This window comes from Ovis canadensis, chromosome 7, assembly GCF_042477335.2.
Source record: "Ovis canadensis isolate MfBH-ARS-UI-01 breed Bighorn chromosome 7, ARS-UI_OviCan_v2, whole genome shotgun sequence".
In the NCBI taxonomy this organism is placed as follows: domain Eukaryota; kingdom Metazoa; phylum Chordata; class Mammalia; order Artiodactyla; family Bovidae; genus Ovis; species Ovis canadensis.
Window position 1 is genome coordinate 56,156,876 of NC_091251.1, and position 12,572 is coordinate 56,169,447.

Here is a 12,572-nt window from a genome sequence, read left to right on the forward strand (position 1 = left end):
TTCGTGACTTTGGCAGCGGCTGGTGCTCAGTCCAACACCAGCAGCAGAAGGTAAGAGCGTGTTACCCAAGAGGAGCATACATTCCCAGTTACCTCCTGATGGTCCCAGAAGTAATGGGGGCGGTTGTCTTTGAAGGCGCTTCCGCTTAGCAACCCCACGCGGTTGCTAAGGAGGGGCGATGGCGGGGATGACCCGGAAGTGGTGTTGTCCCTGTCTCACTGCCGGCTTTAAGTTTGTCCTATTGGGAGGGCCAGTGTGCTCTGCGCCGGGCCGAGGGTGGGGCCAGCGCTAGAGGTTCCGGATCGGCTTCAGCGGCCCCTCGGCTCCTCGCCTTACCCCTCCCCTCCCGCACCTCTCCTCCCTCCCTTTCCTGGGAAAGAGAGAAGCCAACGCTGCGGGTGGGTAGAGAAGCACTCTGCGCCTCCGGGAGGGGACTGCGCCCGCCCCATCTGAGTCCCGAAGCACGGCCAGACCAGGTAATCGCTCCGTCTTCGACGGGGTCCAGGAGGCTGGAGCCTGAGAGTGTGTGTGTGTATCTGGGGGCTTGTGGGGGTCCCCCTTTTCCCAATCGCGGAGAAGAGCGCGGGGATACTGGGTGGGGCGGAGGCCGGCGTGTGTGACTGTAGAGGGTTGCGGAGGTGGAATGGAAGGGTTGGGGGGTCACGGTTGACGAAGAGTTTCGGGCGGTCCGGTCGAGGTTGCCGAGGAGGCGCTCCCTCGTATACTGAAGACTTCGGCCGATGTGGACCGGGAGTTTGCCACCTGGAGGGTTATCTCTGAAAGAGGGGGGCATCCTCTGGGTCCAAAAGGAGAGCCCGGACCCTGGCGAGCTAGATGGGGCAATCTCATACTTCCATTGCCCGACTCCTCTGCCCACCTCGCTGGGATAGAGCCCGGCTTCTAGGGTTGTGGGGGTTGTGAGTCGGCTGGGCACCGCGGGGAGCCGCCCTTGGCAGAGCTAGGGCAGTAGAGTGGGTAAGGAGACCTCCCTCCTCACAACTTCCGTGCGCTTCCCCCACTTCTTCCTTTACTGCTCTCTAGCCCCAGTGTCTTTACAGGAGCGGTCCCTCACTGCCCAAGTGGTGCAGGCATCACAGAGTAAAAGAAAGAGGGTGGAACTGGGTTTGTTTCCCATAAATGATGCTTCGAATGTTTGAGAAGTGCCAGATTGATATAGTCAACCAAGTCTCCTAGATCAGTATTAAGTCTGGTGTGAATTTTAGAAAAGTGCAATCCTGAAAAGCACCAACCTATAATCTAGTCTGGCATATCCTTGTTTGGTAGGTATGCGTGTTTATAACAGATAGACTTGGGGGACCTTCAAAACATAGAGGTCTAAGCGAGACATGTTGAGGCAAGCCTTTGCCAACATCTTTCTTACCTGCCAGTGAGCTTGCCCTAGTTTAAATGAAGCAGAAAGATCCTCTTCATTTATATTTCAATCAGAGACTGAATTGTAGGTTCTGTGTGGTTATAGATGTCTCAGAATAGATACGTGAACGTTCAAAGAGAGAGGGAGACAAGGTTCCCTGCTTTTGAGCCTATCTCTTAATCTTTTAAGGAGATAATTGTGGTCAAGTGGAAATATTGGCTTTGAGGTTAGGCAAATCTGGGATTGAACCAGGACTGCCTCTGGATAGTTGTTGACCTTGGGTTAAGTCATGGAACCTACCAGAGATTCAGTTTCTTCATAAGTAGCATGAGTTAGAATTCTAATCAGTTTTATAAAAAGGGGATTTAATGTATTTAAATAACAGCTTTAAATGGAAGCACCTTCCAATTGAAAGATGAATTATGAGTAATCTTACACAGTCAAGGCAGCCCAGTTTTGTGGAATGAGCTTTGAGATAGGAGCAGAACTCGATAATGTTCCAAATCATGTATACACAGCAGGACTTTCATTAGCTTCTAGATATTGATCATAAGTAGAGTGAAACTCAGTTGTTAGTAGTTTCTTAAAACTCTGAAAAATAAAGCAGAATGTGTGCATTAACTGAAATGACCAAGAATGTTTCAGAGGTTTTTTTTTTCAGATTTGTGATGTGTATAGTATAGATTGATAAGGAAAACATTGTAAAGTTTATAATGTATATAAATCTTAATTAACATCATATATCTCTGGAGAGAATTAAAATTGGGGCATAAAATAGAAAGTAGCTGTAATTTTAAGAATAAAATCAACACAAGTAGCCATGACTCATCTTGGAGTTAAACTGTTAGCAAAACTTAGATTTTTTATATGTGTAATATATGTAAAATAAGTGAAATGGAATGAATTTCTGCCCTTAAGTCTTTTGTGATGATTATGTAGAAATATATCTCAGAAATATGAAATCTTTATGTTAATTGTTTTGTAGATTTTAAAACGATACAGTTAATTTGTAACCTGTTGTATGTCAGATTTTCAGCTCATGTAGTTAGTAATTTTGGGGGTGGGGGAGGTTATGCAGTGGCCTACAGGTGTCGGACTCTTTGTGACCTCATGGACAGTAGCTCTCCAGACTCTGTTGTCCATGGGATTCTCCAGGCAAGAATACTGAAGTTGTTTGCCATTTCCTCCTCCAGAGGTCTTCCCGACCCAGGGATTGAACTCCATGTCTCCTGCGTTAGCAGGCAGCTTCTTAACGACTAAGCCACCTGGGAAGCCCTTAGTTCCCGGACCAGGGATCAAACTTCTATCCCTGCAGTAAAGCACAAAGTCCTAACTATGGGATCACCAGGAAATTCCTGGTAATTTAAAATTTTTAAATGTACTTTATACTCAACAGATAAATAACTTGCTTTGATAATTGTGTGTGTGTGAAAAGCGGTTACAAAATGTGTAATTCAGTATTACTTTTTAGAGAAGTTTATAGGTTTTCCATAATTTTGAGAGAATTTTCAAATATATTTCTTCTTTGTGTTTTTCTTAAACAAAGTTGAATTTTTTTTTTTAAATAAAACTGTCCGGCTATGTTGCATACTTTCATTGAGATACAAATACTGTTTTAAATTTTATTCATCACTGCAGCTACGTAATAGGCACCCAGTAGATACTGGTCAAATTGATAACTGAATGGATATATTTTAAATTATTGATAAGATAGTTATACTATTTTTTAAAGAATTGAAATTATGTTTTTACTATCGTCGTAGACTTTTTGTAAGGTTATTCAACTTTCTAAATGGCTTTTCTGAGATTGTAAAGTCTTTACTATATATCTAAACATTTAACGGTTTTCCTGGATCATTATTTTTCAGCATCTTTTGAATCTTAAAGTTGAGACCGTATTATCTTGCTTTGGTAAAGCCATGAGAAGCTCTCATTTTTTCTCTATCTTCTCATAAAACTTAAATAATTTATTTTGGCATAAAACATAAGATACTAGCTGTAAAAAGATATATCAGAAATGTGGGCAGTAATAGAGACTGTTACATATGATACTTTTCTCAATGACCTTTTCCACTTAAACAACGTATGTGGCCATTCCACGAATGTTTGCAGTTGTCAGTTATGGAATTTGCTTGTCAGGAAATCTAAAAATGACTAAACCTTCCTTTAACGTCTGTCTCTTGGATGATCTCAGAAAGCCTTAGGAAAGATTGGGAAGGTTTATATAGCATACTAGAATATATACTGAACAAAGTACAGTTAACTTTATTGGTGTTGCCAAACCAGAGGTCAATTACTGTGGAAATGTTTCAGAAATGCCAGGCAGTGCTTTACTCAAACCAAATGAGTATTCTTCCAGAGCTTGTTTCTATTTTAGAGCTTATTTCTTTTTGGAGCTATGATTTGGTCTCTAGTAAGGATAAATAATCATCGTATCCAGAAAAAAAAGGCTGATATCATAGACAGACTTTATTCTCACCAGTCTTGATAGAAACTGCTTCAGTGGCCTCAGATAAATGAAAGTAGGTTTTCAGGAAAGAACTTTAGAATTTGTGGAAGGATAGTTTTTCTCTATTTAACATCTAACTTGTCTCTACTCATTTCTGCCTGATATAGAAGCTGGGAAGAAAAAAAAAAGAATGAATTTACTTCAAAATTAGCATTTTATGTTTTGTAGGTTATTTGGAGAGCTAAATTGGATTTTGACATTATTGAGATTGTGTTCAAGATGGACTCAGGGAAAAAAAATTTAAAGAGATGCCATCTGTTTCAGATTCCTATTCCCTCACCCCTTCATATTTTGTAGCTTTGAATTCATCAGATTTTTTTTTTTTTTCAAAAATCAAACCCCTCAGTAGATTTAGGTTATATAATTCCAGTTGTATCAGTGAACATGTAGCTAAAAGAATTTGCATTTTATATTGAGTTACACAGAAAGTTAAAAGTAATTGTTATTTCAAACTATCTGAACATTATATACCTTCATTCATCTTTGTTATCATTTGCTTAATAAATCATTCTTGTCATTACTGCTTGCCACTTATGGGTGGAAGCTGCTAAAAAAAGTGGATTATGGAGATATATAATAAATCCTTTTTTCCTTCTGTTACAACTGGAAGAGAAGCTTCTTCTGGAAGAAGATTTTTTAAATTTACTGATGAATCCACTTAAACTTATTCTTTCTTTCTTTTCTATCTTTTGGCCTCACCTCATGACATGTAGGATCTCTTTTTTCCCTGACCAGGGATCGAATCCAAGCCCCCTGCATTGGAAGCACGGAGTCTTAGCCACTGGATTACCAGGGACATCCCTAAATTTATTCTTTTAATAGTGAGTTTTGCCTTGTTTCAGAGAAGGCAATGGCACCCCGCTCCAGTACTCTTGCCTGGAAAATCCCATGGACGGAGGAGCCTGGTGGGCTGCAGTCCATGGGATCGCGAAGAGTCAGACATGACTGAGCGACTTCCCTTTCACTTTTCACTTTCATGCGTTGGAGAAGGAAATGGCAACCCACGCCAGTGTTCTTGCCTGGAGAATCCCAGGGACCGGAGAGCCCGGTGCGCTGCCATCTATGGGGTCGCACAGAGTCGGACACGACTGAAGCGACTTAGCAGCAGCAGCAGCAGCCTTTTTGTTTAGTTGCTGAGTTGTGTCCAACTCTGCGACACCATGGATTGTAGCCTGCCAGGCTCCTCTGTCTGTAGGATTTCCCAGACAAGAATATTGGAGTGGGTTGCCATTTCCTTCTCTAAGGGCTCTTCTTGAACCAGGGATTAATCACGCCTCCTGTGTCTTCTGCATTGGCAGGCGAATTCTATACTGCTGGGCCACCTGGGAAGCCCATAGGGATGTCAAATGTTTTATTAAAATATTTTCTATTCTAACATGTTAATGTGGTAGTTTTTAAAAAAGACTTTATTTATTTTTGGCCGCACAGCGTGGGAGATCTTAGTTCCTCTACCAGGGATTGAACCCACACCCCCTGCAGTAGAAGGTTGGAATCTTAACCGCTGGACCACTGGGGAAGTCCCAAGACTTTATTTTTTAGAGCAGTTTTAGGTTCACAGGAAAGCTGAGAGGAAGGTACAGAGATTTCCTGTCTACTCTGTGTTCCCATACATGCCTAGCCTCCCCCATTATTGATATTCTCTACCCAAGTAGTACATTTGTTATAATTATGAACCTACATTGATAGCTATCTCCCAAAGTCCATAGTTTAATTTAGGATTGATTCTTTGTACTGTACATACTATGGGTTTGGAAACATGTGCAGTAACATTTATCCATTGTAATAATATACAGAGTATTTTCAATGCCTAAAAATACTTTGTGCTCTGCCAATTTATCCCTCCCACCACCCTAATTCTTGGGTAGTTTTTTCTTTTTTGGAAATAAAATGAATGAAATAATTCCTGGGGGTGGTTTTGAAATGAGATTTTTCTAACATTTTGAGATGTAATTGTTCAGTCTCGAGTTTCCATTTCAGAAAGGTTGATGCTGGGTCATTAGGTGTTAATTGACAGGTGCTGTAATTCTTTGAGATATGTAATGGGGCATTAGGAAATGTGAACTAAATGTGGTACTTTGCACATAGCAATTGCAGGTGATAAGGAGGCTTGATAAGAGATCTGAATTCAGGAGTTTTGAACTGTCACTAAAGTTAAGGTCTTTCGCCACTTGCATTTTATTGCCGTGCAGGTCTCGGCTATACAGATTGCTTTTGGCTGTCCTCTCCTGTGTCATCTTCCTATTACAGTTGTTGAAGGCCATCCAGAAACTTGAGGTGGCAAAGTCTGAGTAGGAAGACACATCATAGGTGCTGCTGTAGTTGCCTGATATTTCAAATTCGGATTCAGAGTGGAAATAACTATTTTAAAAGTAATAAAATGCTGTCCTGACACACTGTTTCTCACATAGCCCAAGTAGTAATTGTTAGAATCCTCTTTCAGTTGGCTTTATAACTGTCCTGTCCTGGTTTTCTAGGACACCTATTTTCCAAAACACTTAAACCTTAAATTGGTATTGTGACATCCAAATACTCCAGTCATCTAGAGTATGACGCAAAAAATGTTTAAAAACTCCATGCTTGATGGATTTTGTTTCCTTTTTCACCTCGTTGAATAAAACAGACCCGAGGAACGATCTGTTTGTGTGAAAGCACTTAGGTTTTCCAAAGATAGATGCTCTCCCAATCAGTCAATACATAAGCTTGTTTTGCCTTTAAAGGAATCCATCTGGTTAATGCTTATGTTTCTTGAGTTTCATAGATTATGGAATCATAAAGTAAAAGAAAACTTGGAAATGGACAAGTTAGACTTTCTCATTTTACAGCTGAGATTACTTAAGTATAGAGAGCCTGAGACTTGATCTAGATTGTATAGCTGATGAATCACACTGGAACCCAAGTCTCCTGACTTCGGTTCCAGTTGTTTCTGATATAATATACCAGTTCGTTCTCTTAATGAAGATAAATGATTTTGTAAGAAGTAAAATTTCCAAGAAATTTAAGTAGACTGTTAAATACAGAATTAAAATTAAGTTACTTAGTTGAAATCCTAAATTAATTAGTTAATTTATGAAGTGTTGAGTTAGTATTTTTAAATACTAGGTGTCACTAGATCTTTAGTTACAAGCAAATTTGTTACTTTTCATATTCTAGATAGAAATCAACCAGTTCAAAAATAATGAAGATATTATAGCCTATGTTTAGCAAGCACATATTTGACTGCATTAAAATGAATCTTAATGTATTTTTTCTTTGCTCAGTGGAGATAATCTGTTAATATTTAATGTTGTAAAGCAACAGTGGAGTTCTACTTTATGTAGTGGTATATTTATAAAACTAGAGTGGAGTGTTATGTAAAACTGAAAGTACAGATTAATTTAATATGCATCTGGTGAATTCAGGGCTTGAAGGATGCACATCTGTTGAGAAAACAAATCATAGAACTATTCAGAGCTTCAGCATCTTTAAATATGTGGGCTTTGATTCTCTTTAACTGTTTTGAAACAGTCTTTAATGGATTTAGAAAAGGCCATTTGCTTTAAGGAAGCAACTGTGAAGCCATTTATGATGCTATTAATCATTTTATTATTCTCCACAGCATTTTGATACATTAGTATTTTTTTTTCAGTTTATTTATTGGGGGAGGAAGGAGTTAAATGACTCACAGTAACAAAATGAGTTTGTTGCAGAACTGTATTAAAAAAAAGAGTGAGTATAGTTTCCTGAACTGGATAGAGTAGAAGTATTTAAAGCTCTGAATTTCAATTTGAATGCACAATCGGTGAGGAAACACACTGAGTTCCTACTGTGTATTATCACTGTACTAGTATTGTAGTTAAGATGGAACTTCAAGATACAATCATTGATCAAGCTTGATGAATTTAAAATGAAAGGTGGAGAGTAACATGGTTTCATCTGTAACTAACTGCAAACTTGTTACACTCTAATAGCTCTATAGGAATTTGGGGGGGAGAAAATTCAGTGAGCGTACATTAGGAATTTGGTCGGGGGGTGGGGAGAAAATTCAGTGAGTGTTCATTAATTCTGATGGGAAGAAGATTGAAGGTAAAGTAGAGATCTCAACTTTGCTGCTTATTAAAATCATATGGGGACTCTTGTCCCAGGATCAGTTGAACCAGAATCTCAAGAGTGGGACGTTCATAGTTTTTTTGTTTGGGGGCCGCACTGTGCACCTTGTGGGATCTTAGTTCCCTGACCAGGGATTGAACCTGTTCCCCTGTCCTGAACACTGGACTGCCAGAGAATTCCCCTACTCCTAGTTTTTAAAATCCTCCCCAAGGTGATTGTAATGTGCAGGAGGTGTTGAGAACCACAGGCTTTAAGGATGGGTATGATTTGGATAGTCAAGAAAGTATTTGGGGGCAGCAGAGTTATAGCAGGGTCAGGAGAGTTGGGCACACCCTGTAAAACTAACGAAAGTCGTATATTCTGTTTAGGTAATAGGGAGAAATAAGATTAAGGAGGCAGAACGAAAGTATGAAAATGTCAGTCAGTCATGTCTGACTCTTTTTGAGCCCTCGGACTGTAGCCTGCCAGGCACTTCTGTCCATGGAATTCTCCAGGCAAGAATGCTGGAGTGGGTTGCCATTTACTCCTCTAGGGGATCTTCCCAACCCAGGGATTAAACCTGGGTCTCCCGCATTGCAGGCAGATTCTTTAACCACCTGAGCCACCAGGGAAGCCCTTAAGGAGGCAGAAGGGTCACATTTTAAGCAATGCTTCTCAAAGTGCAGTTCCTCAACCAGCAGCCTCAGGATCACCGGGAAATCCATCATGCAGCAAAGTCTGAGGCTCTGCTCGATACTTGCTGAATTGGAAACTTCAGGAGTAGATTCCAACAATATGTTTTTAACAAGCAATCCGTATGATTCCAGTGTACTCTAGAGTTTGAGAAGAGCAGTTAACAGAGGCTGATGAAAGGCAGAGAATATTAGATTTGATGTCATAGTAAGTAGTGACCCATTGAAGGTTTTTTCAGCTGGGGAGTAACAGGATGTATTTATGTATATGCAAGGTAAATCTGATTATGACGTGCATATCCTTTGGACTACTAAAAGAGGAATGAAGAAAGCCAGTTGAGGAGGTACAGACATAATCTAGTGGATATAATCTAGCAGTGACAGCCTGTCCTAGGAAAGTCTCAGTGAAAACACAGAACAGTAATAATAGTGATGGCAGTTTAGTGTTTGTTATATGATAGGAGTTTGCTAAATGCTTTGGACACATTCTCACAGCAAGGACTGTTACTCCCATTATACAGATCAGAAAGTGAGGCAAAAAAAGGAAGGTTACCACCAGCTTTCACACTATTGATAAGTGGGAGACACAGGATGTCAAGCTCAAGTACTTGTGCCTCTTGAAGAAAAAACTTATGGTACCTGGAGACTAACTGGAGTTCAGGAGATAAACAAGACTCAGAAAAGTTTCAGTCCTTGGTGACAGATAGCAAGGGGAAGTGACTGTCAGTAGGAACATAGTCCTTATAGTCAGTACTGGCCAGGTCATTCAGCCCATTTGAAACTATACTGTAAAAGTGATCATGAGAAATAATGGAAATTGTTGTATTGTGCTTTTTAAGTATAAAGTCCAAAGTAACTTGGGATAGCTGAGTTTCTGAGTTTTGTTTTGTCTTTTTGCTCATGGTGAGTAAGTTTAAAACCTCATTGAGCTTTCAAAAGATATCTTTTAGATTTTAGTGTAGATAAATCTTTGAGTAAATTATACCTGAGAAGCTTTCTGTAATACCACTCTTCTCTTTCTAGAGAAATATTGTGATTTAGGGAAAGAGTTAGGAGCATCTTCAGATAGTTTAAGAAATATTTGTGTTATTTTGTTTTAGTTGGGAAGCAGTAAATATTGATAGTAAAATAGCTTGACATGTTTGGGTACTTGTTTTCATAAAAGGTTATCAGTTCTGTTCTAGCACCTCATTCATTGAGATAAAATTGACATAGTATAAAATCAGCCATTTTAAAGTGCACAATTTGGTGGCATTTGCTACATTCACAGTGTTGTGCAACCATAACCTTTATATAGTTTCAAAACATTTTCATCATTCCAAAAGGAAAATTCCCAATCCTGTTAAAGCAGTTACTCCCTGTTCCTCTCTCCCTCCAGCCGCTGGCAAACACTCATTGGCCTCCTACCGCCATGGTTTACCTAGTTTGGGTATTTCATATACATGGGATCATACAGTATGTTACCTTTTGTATCTGCTTCTTTACTTAGCATAACTTTTTCTAGACCATCTATGTTGTAGCATGTATCAGCACTTCATTTCTTTCTATGACTGAATGATATTCCATTATATGGATATACCACATTTGTTTATCCATTCGTCAGTTGATAGGCATTTTGGTTGTTTTTACCTTTTGGTTATGGTGAATAGCTCCTGTGAATGCTGACATAAAAGTTTTTGTTTAAATACCTGTCATCTGTTCTTTGGGATGGGTTCCTAGGAATGGAATTACTGGGTCATATGGTAATCTTGCAGATCCCCTGGTAGAGGGCACAGCAACCCACTCCAGTATTCTTACCTGGAGAATTCCATGGACAGAGGAGCCTGGTGGGCTACAGTCCATGGGGCGGTAAAGAGTTGGACGTGACTGAAGTGACATAGCACACAAACACACATGATAATCCTACTTTTTATTTTTTGAGGAACCACCACCTGTTTTGTAGTGACTGCACCATTTTACGTTCTCATCAACAATGTCCAGGGTTCTGATTTCTCTATATCCTCACTGAAGTTTGTTATTTTATTTATTTATACTTCGTCATGCAACTTGCAGGATCTTAGTCCCCGCCTAGGGATTGAACCCATGGTGGTGAAAGGGTTGAGTCTTAACCACTGGACTGCCATGGAATTCCCTGTTTATTTTTTAATTATAGCCATCCTAGTGGGTATAGGTATCTCACTGTGATTTTGATTTGCATTTCCCTCATGGCTCATGATGTTGAGTGTATTTTTTAGTGCCCATTAGCCAGTTGTGTATCTTTTCTGGTCTATGTAAGTCCTTTGCCAATTCTTTATTTTTGGTAGAGTTTACATTTTGCTTGTTTATTGTTGTTGTTCAGCTGCTCAGTCATGTTCAGCTTTTTGTGACCCTGTGGTCTGCAGCACACCAGGTCTCCCTATCCTTCACTACTTTCTGGAGTTTGCTCAAATTCATGTCCATTGAGTCGGTGACGCCATCTAACCATCTTGGCCTCTGTCATCCCCTTTTCCTTCTGCCTTGAACCTTTTCTAGCATGATGGTCTTTTCCATCGAGTCAGTTCTTCGCATCAGGTGGCCAGGATTCATCAGTCCTTCTGGTGAATATTCAGAGTTGATTTCCTTTAGGATTGACTGGATTGATCTCCTTGCAGTCCAAGGGACTCTCAAGAGTCTTCTTCAGCATCACAGTTTGAAGGCATAATTCTTTGGTGCTCAGACTTCTTTATGGTCCATCTCTCACATCCATACATAACTACTGGAAAAATCATAGCTTTGACTAGATGGGCCTTTGTCGGCAAAGTAGTATCTCTGCTTTTCAATATAGTGTCTAGGTTTGTCATAGCTTTTCTTCCAAGGAGCAAGTGTCTTTTAATTTCATGGTTGCGGTCTCCATCTGCAGTGATTTTGGAGCCCAAGGAAATAAAAGTCTCTCACTGTTTCCACTTTTTCCTCCATCTATTTGCCATGAAGTGATGGGACCATATGCCATGATCTCAGTTTTTTCAATGTTGAGTTTTAAGCCAACTTTTTCACTCTCTTCTTTCACCTTCATCAAGAGGCTCTTTAGTTCCTCTTCGCTTTCTACCATAAGGGTGGTGTCATCTACATATCTGAGTTGCTGATATTTCTCCCCTCAATCTTGATTCCAGCTTGAGGTTCATCCAGTCCAGAATTTTGCATGATGTGCTCTGCTATAAGTTAAATAAGCAGGGTGACAATATTCAGCCTTGACATAACTCCTTTCCCGATTTTGAACCAGTCTATTGTTCCATGTTCAATTGTAACTGCTACTTCTTGACCTGTATACAGGTTTCTCATAAGACAGATAAGGTGGTCTGGTATTCCCATCTCTTTAAGAATTTTCCAGTTTGTTGTGATCCACACAGTCAAATGCTTTAGCGTAGTCAATGAAGCAGAAGTATGTGTTTGTCTGGAATTTTCTTGCATTTTCTATGATCCAGCAGATGTTGGCAATTTGATCTCTGGTTCCTCTGCCTTTTCTAAATCCAGCTTGTAAATCTGAAAGTTCTTGGTTCATGTATTGTTCACTTGTTTATATAATTGGTCATAGTTCACATTTTAAGTAATTATTAATCAAATAGCACTCTTTTCCTCAATCTGTCATATTTCCTAAGTGACTACTGGTCACATTCACATGATGGTTCCTTCTCTGCCTTTCCTTGCTTTAAAGAAAGATTGTGGTAAAATACATATAATAAATTTCTATACAAGAATTCTTGTTTCTTTGCATGCCACATAATCTTTTGTACATTTTGAATATTATGTATTGACTTTAGACATCAGATTCCTCCCCTCCTCAGGGTTTTTTGTTGCTTCTTATTGTGGTTTATTGTTAATTTCATTGTTGTTTGTTTAGTGTCTTTTCTAAACTATTTTTGTTATGTATATATTCTTTGTCGTGTGTAGTTATTGAAGTCTGTGTTCCATTAACCTT

The 12,572-nt window shown here is 39.6% G+C and overlaps 1 protein-coding gene across 7 annotated transcripts in view; it reads left to right on the forward strand.

Moving 5' to 3' along the window:
* The first annotated feature begins 206 nt into the window (after positions 1 to 206).
* The window catches only part of CSNK1G1 (casein kinase 1 gamma 1), a 153,146-nt gene continuing 140,780 nt past the window's right edge, over positions 207 to 12,572 (forward strand). For 3 of the 7 annotated variants that reach the window (XR_011258213.1, XM_069596225.1, XM_069596227.1), the window contains exon 1: positions 221 to 476. The gene's annotated coding sequence lies outside the window, so the exon portion shown is untranslated. Of the gene's footprint in view, positions 477 to 12,572 lie in introns of all 7 variants that reach the window. The other 4 variants (XM_069596228.1, XM_069596229.1, XM_069596226.1 and 1 more) reach the window with 3 other exon arrangements.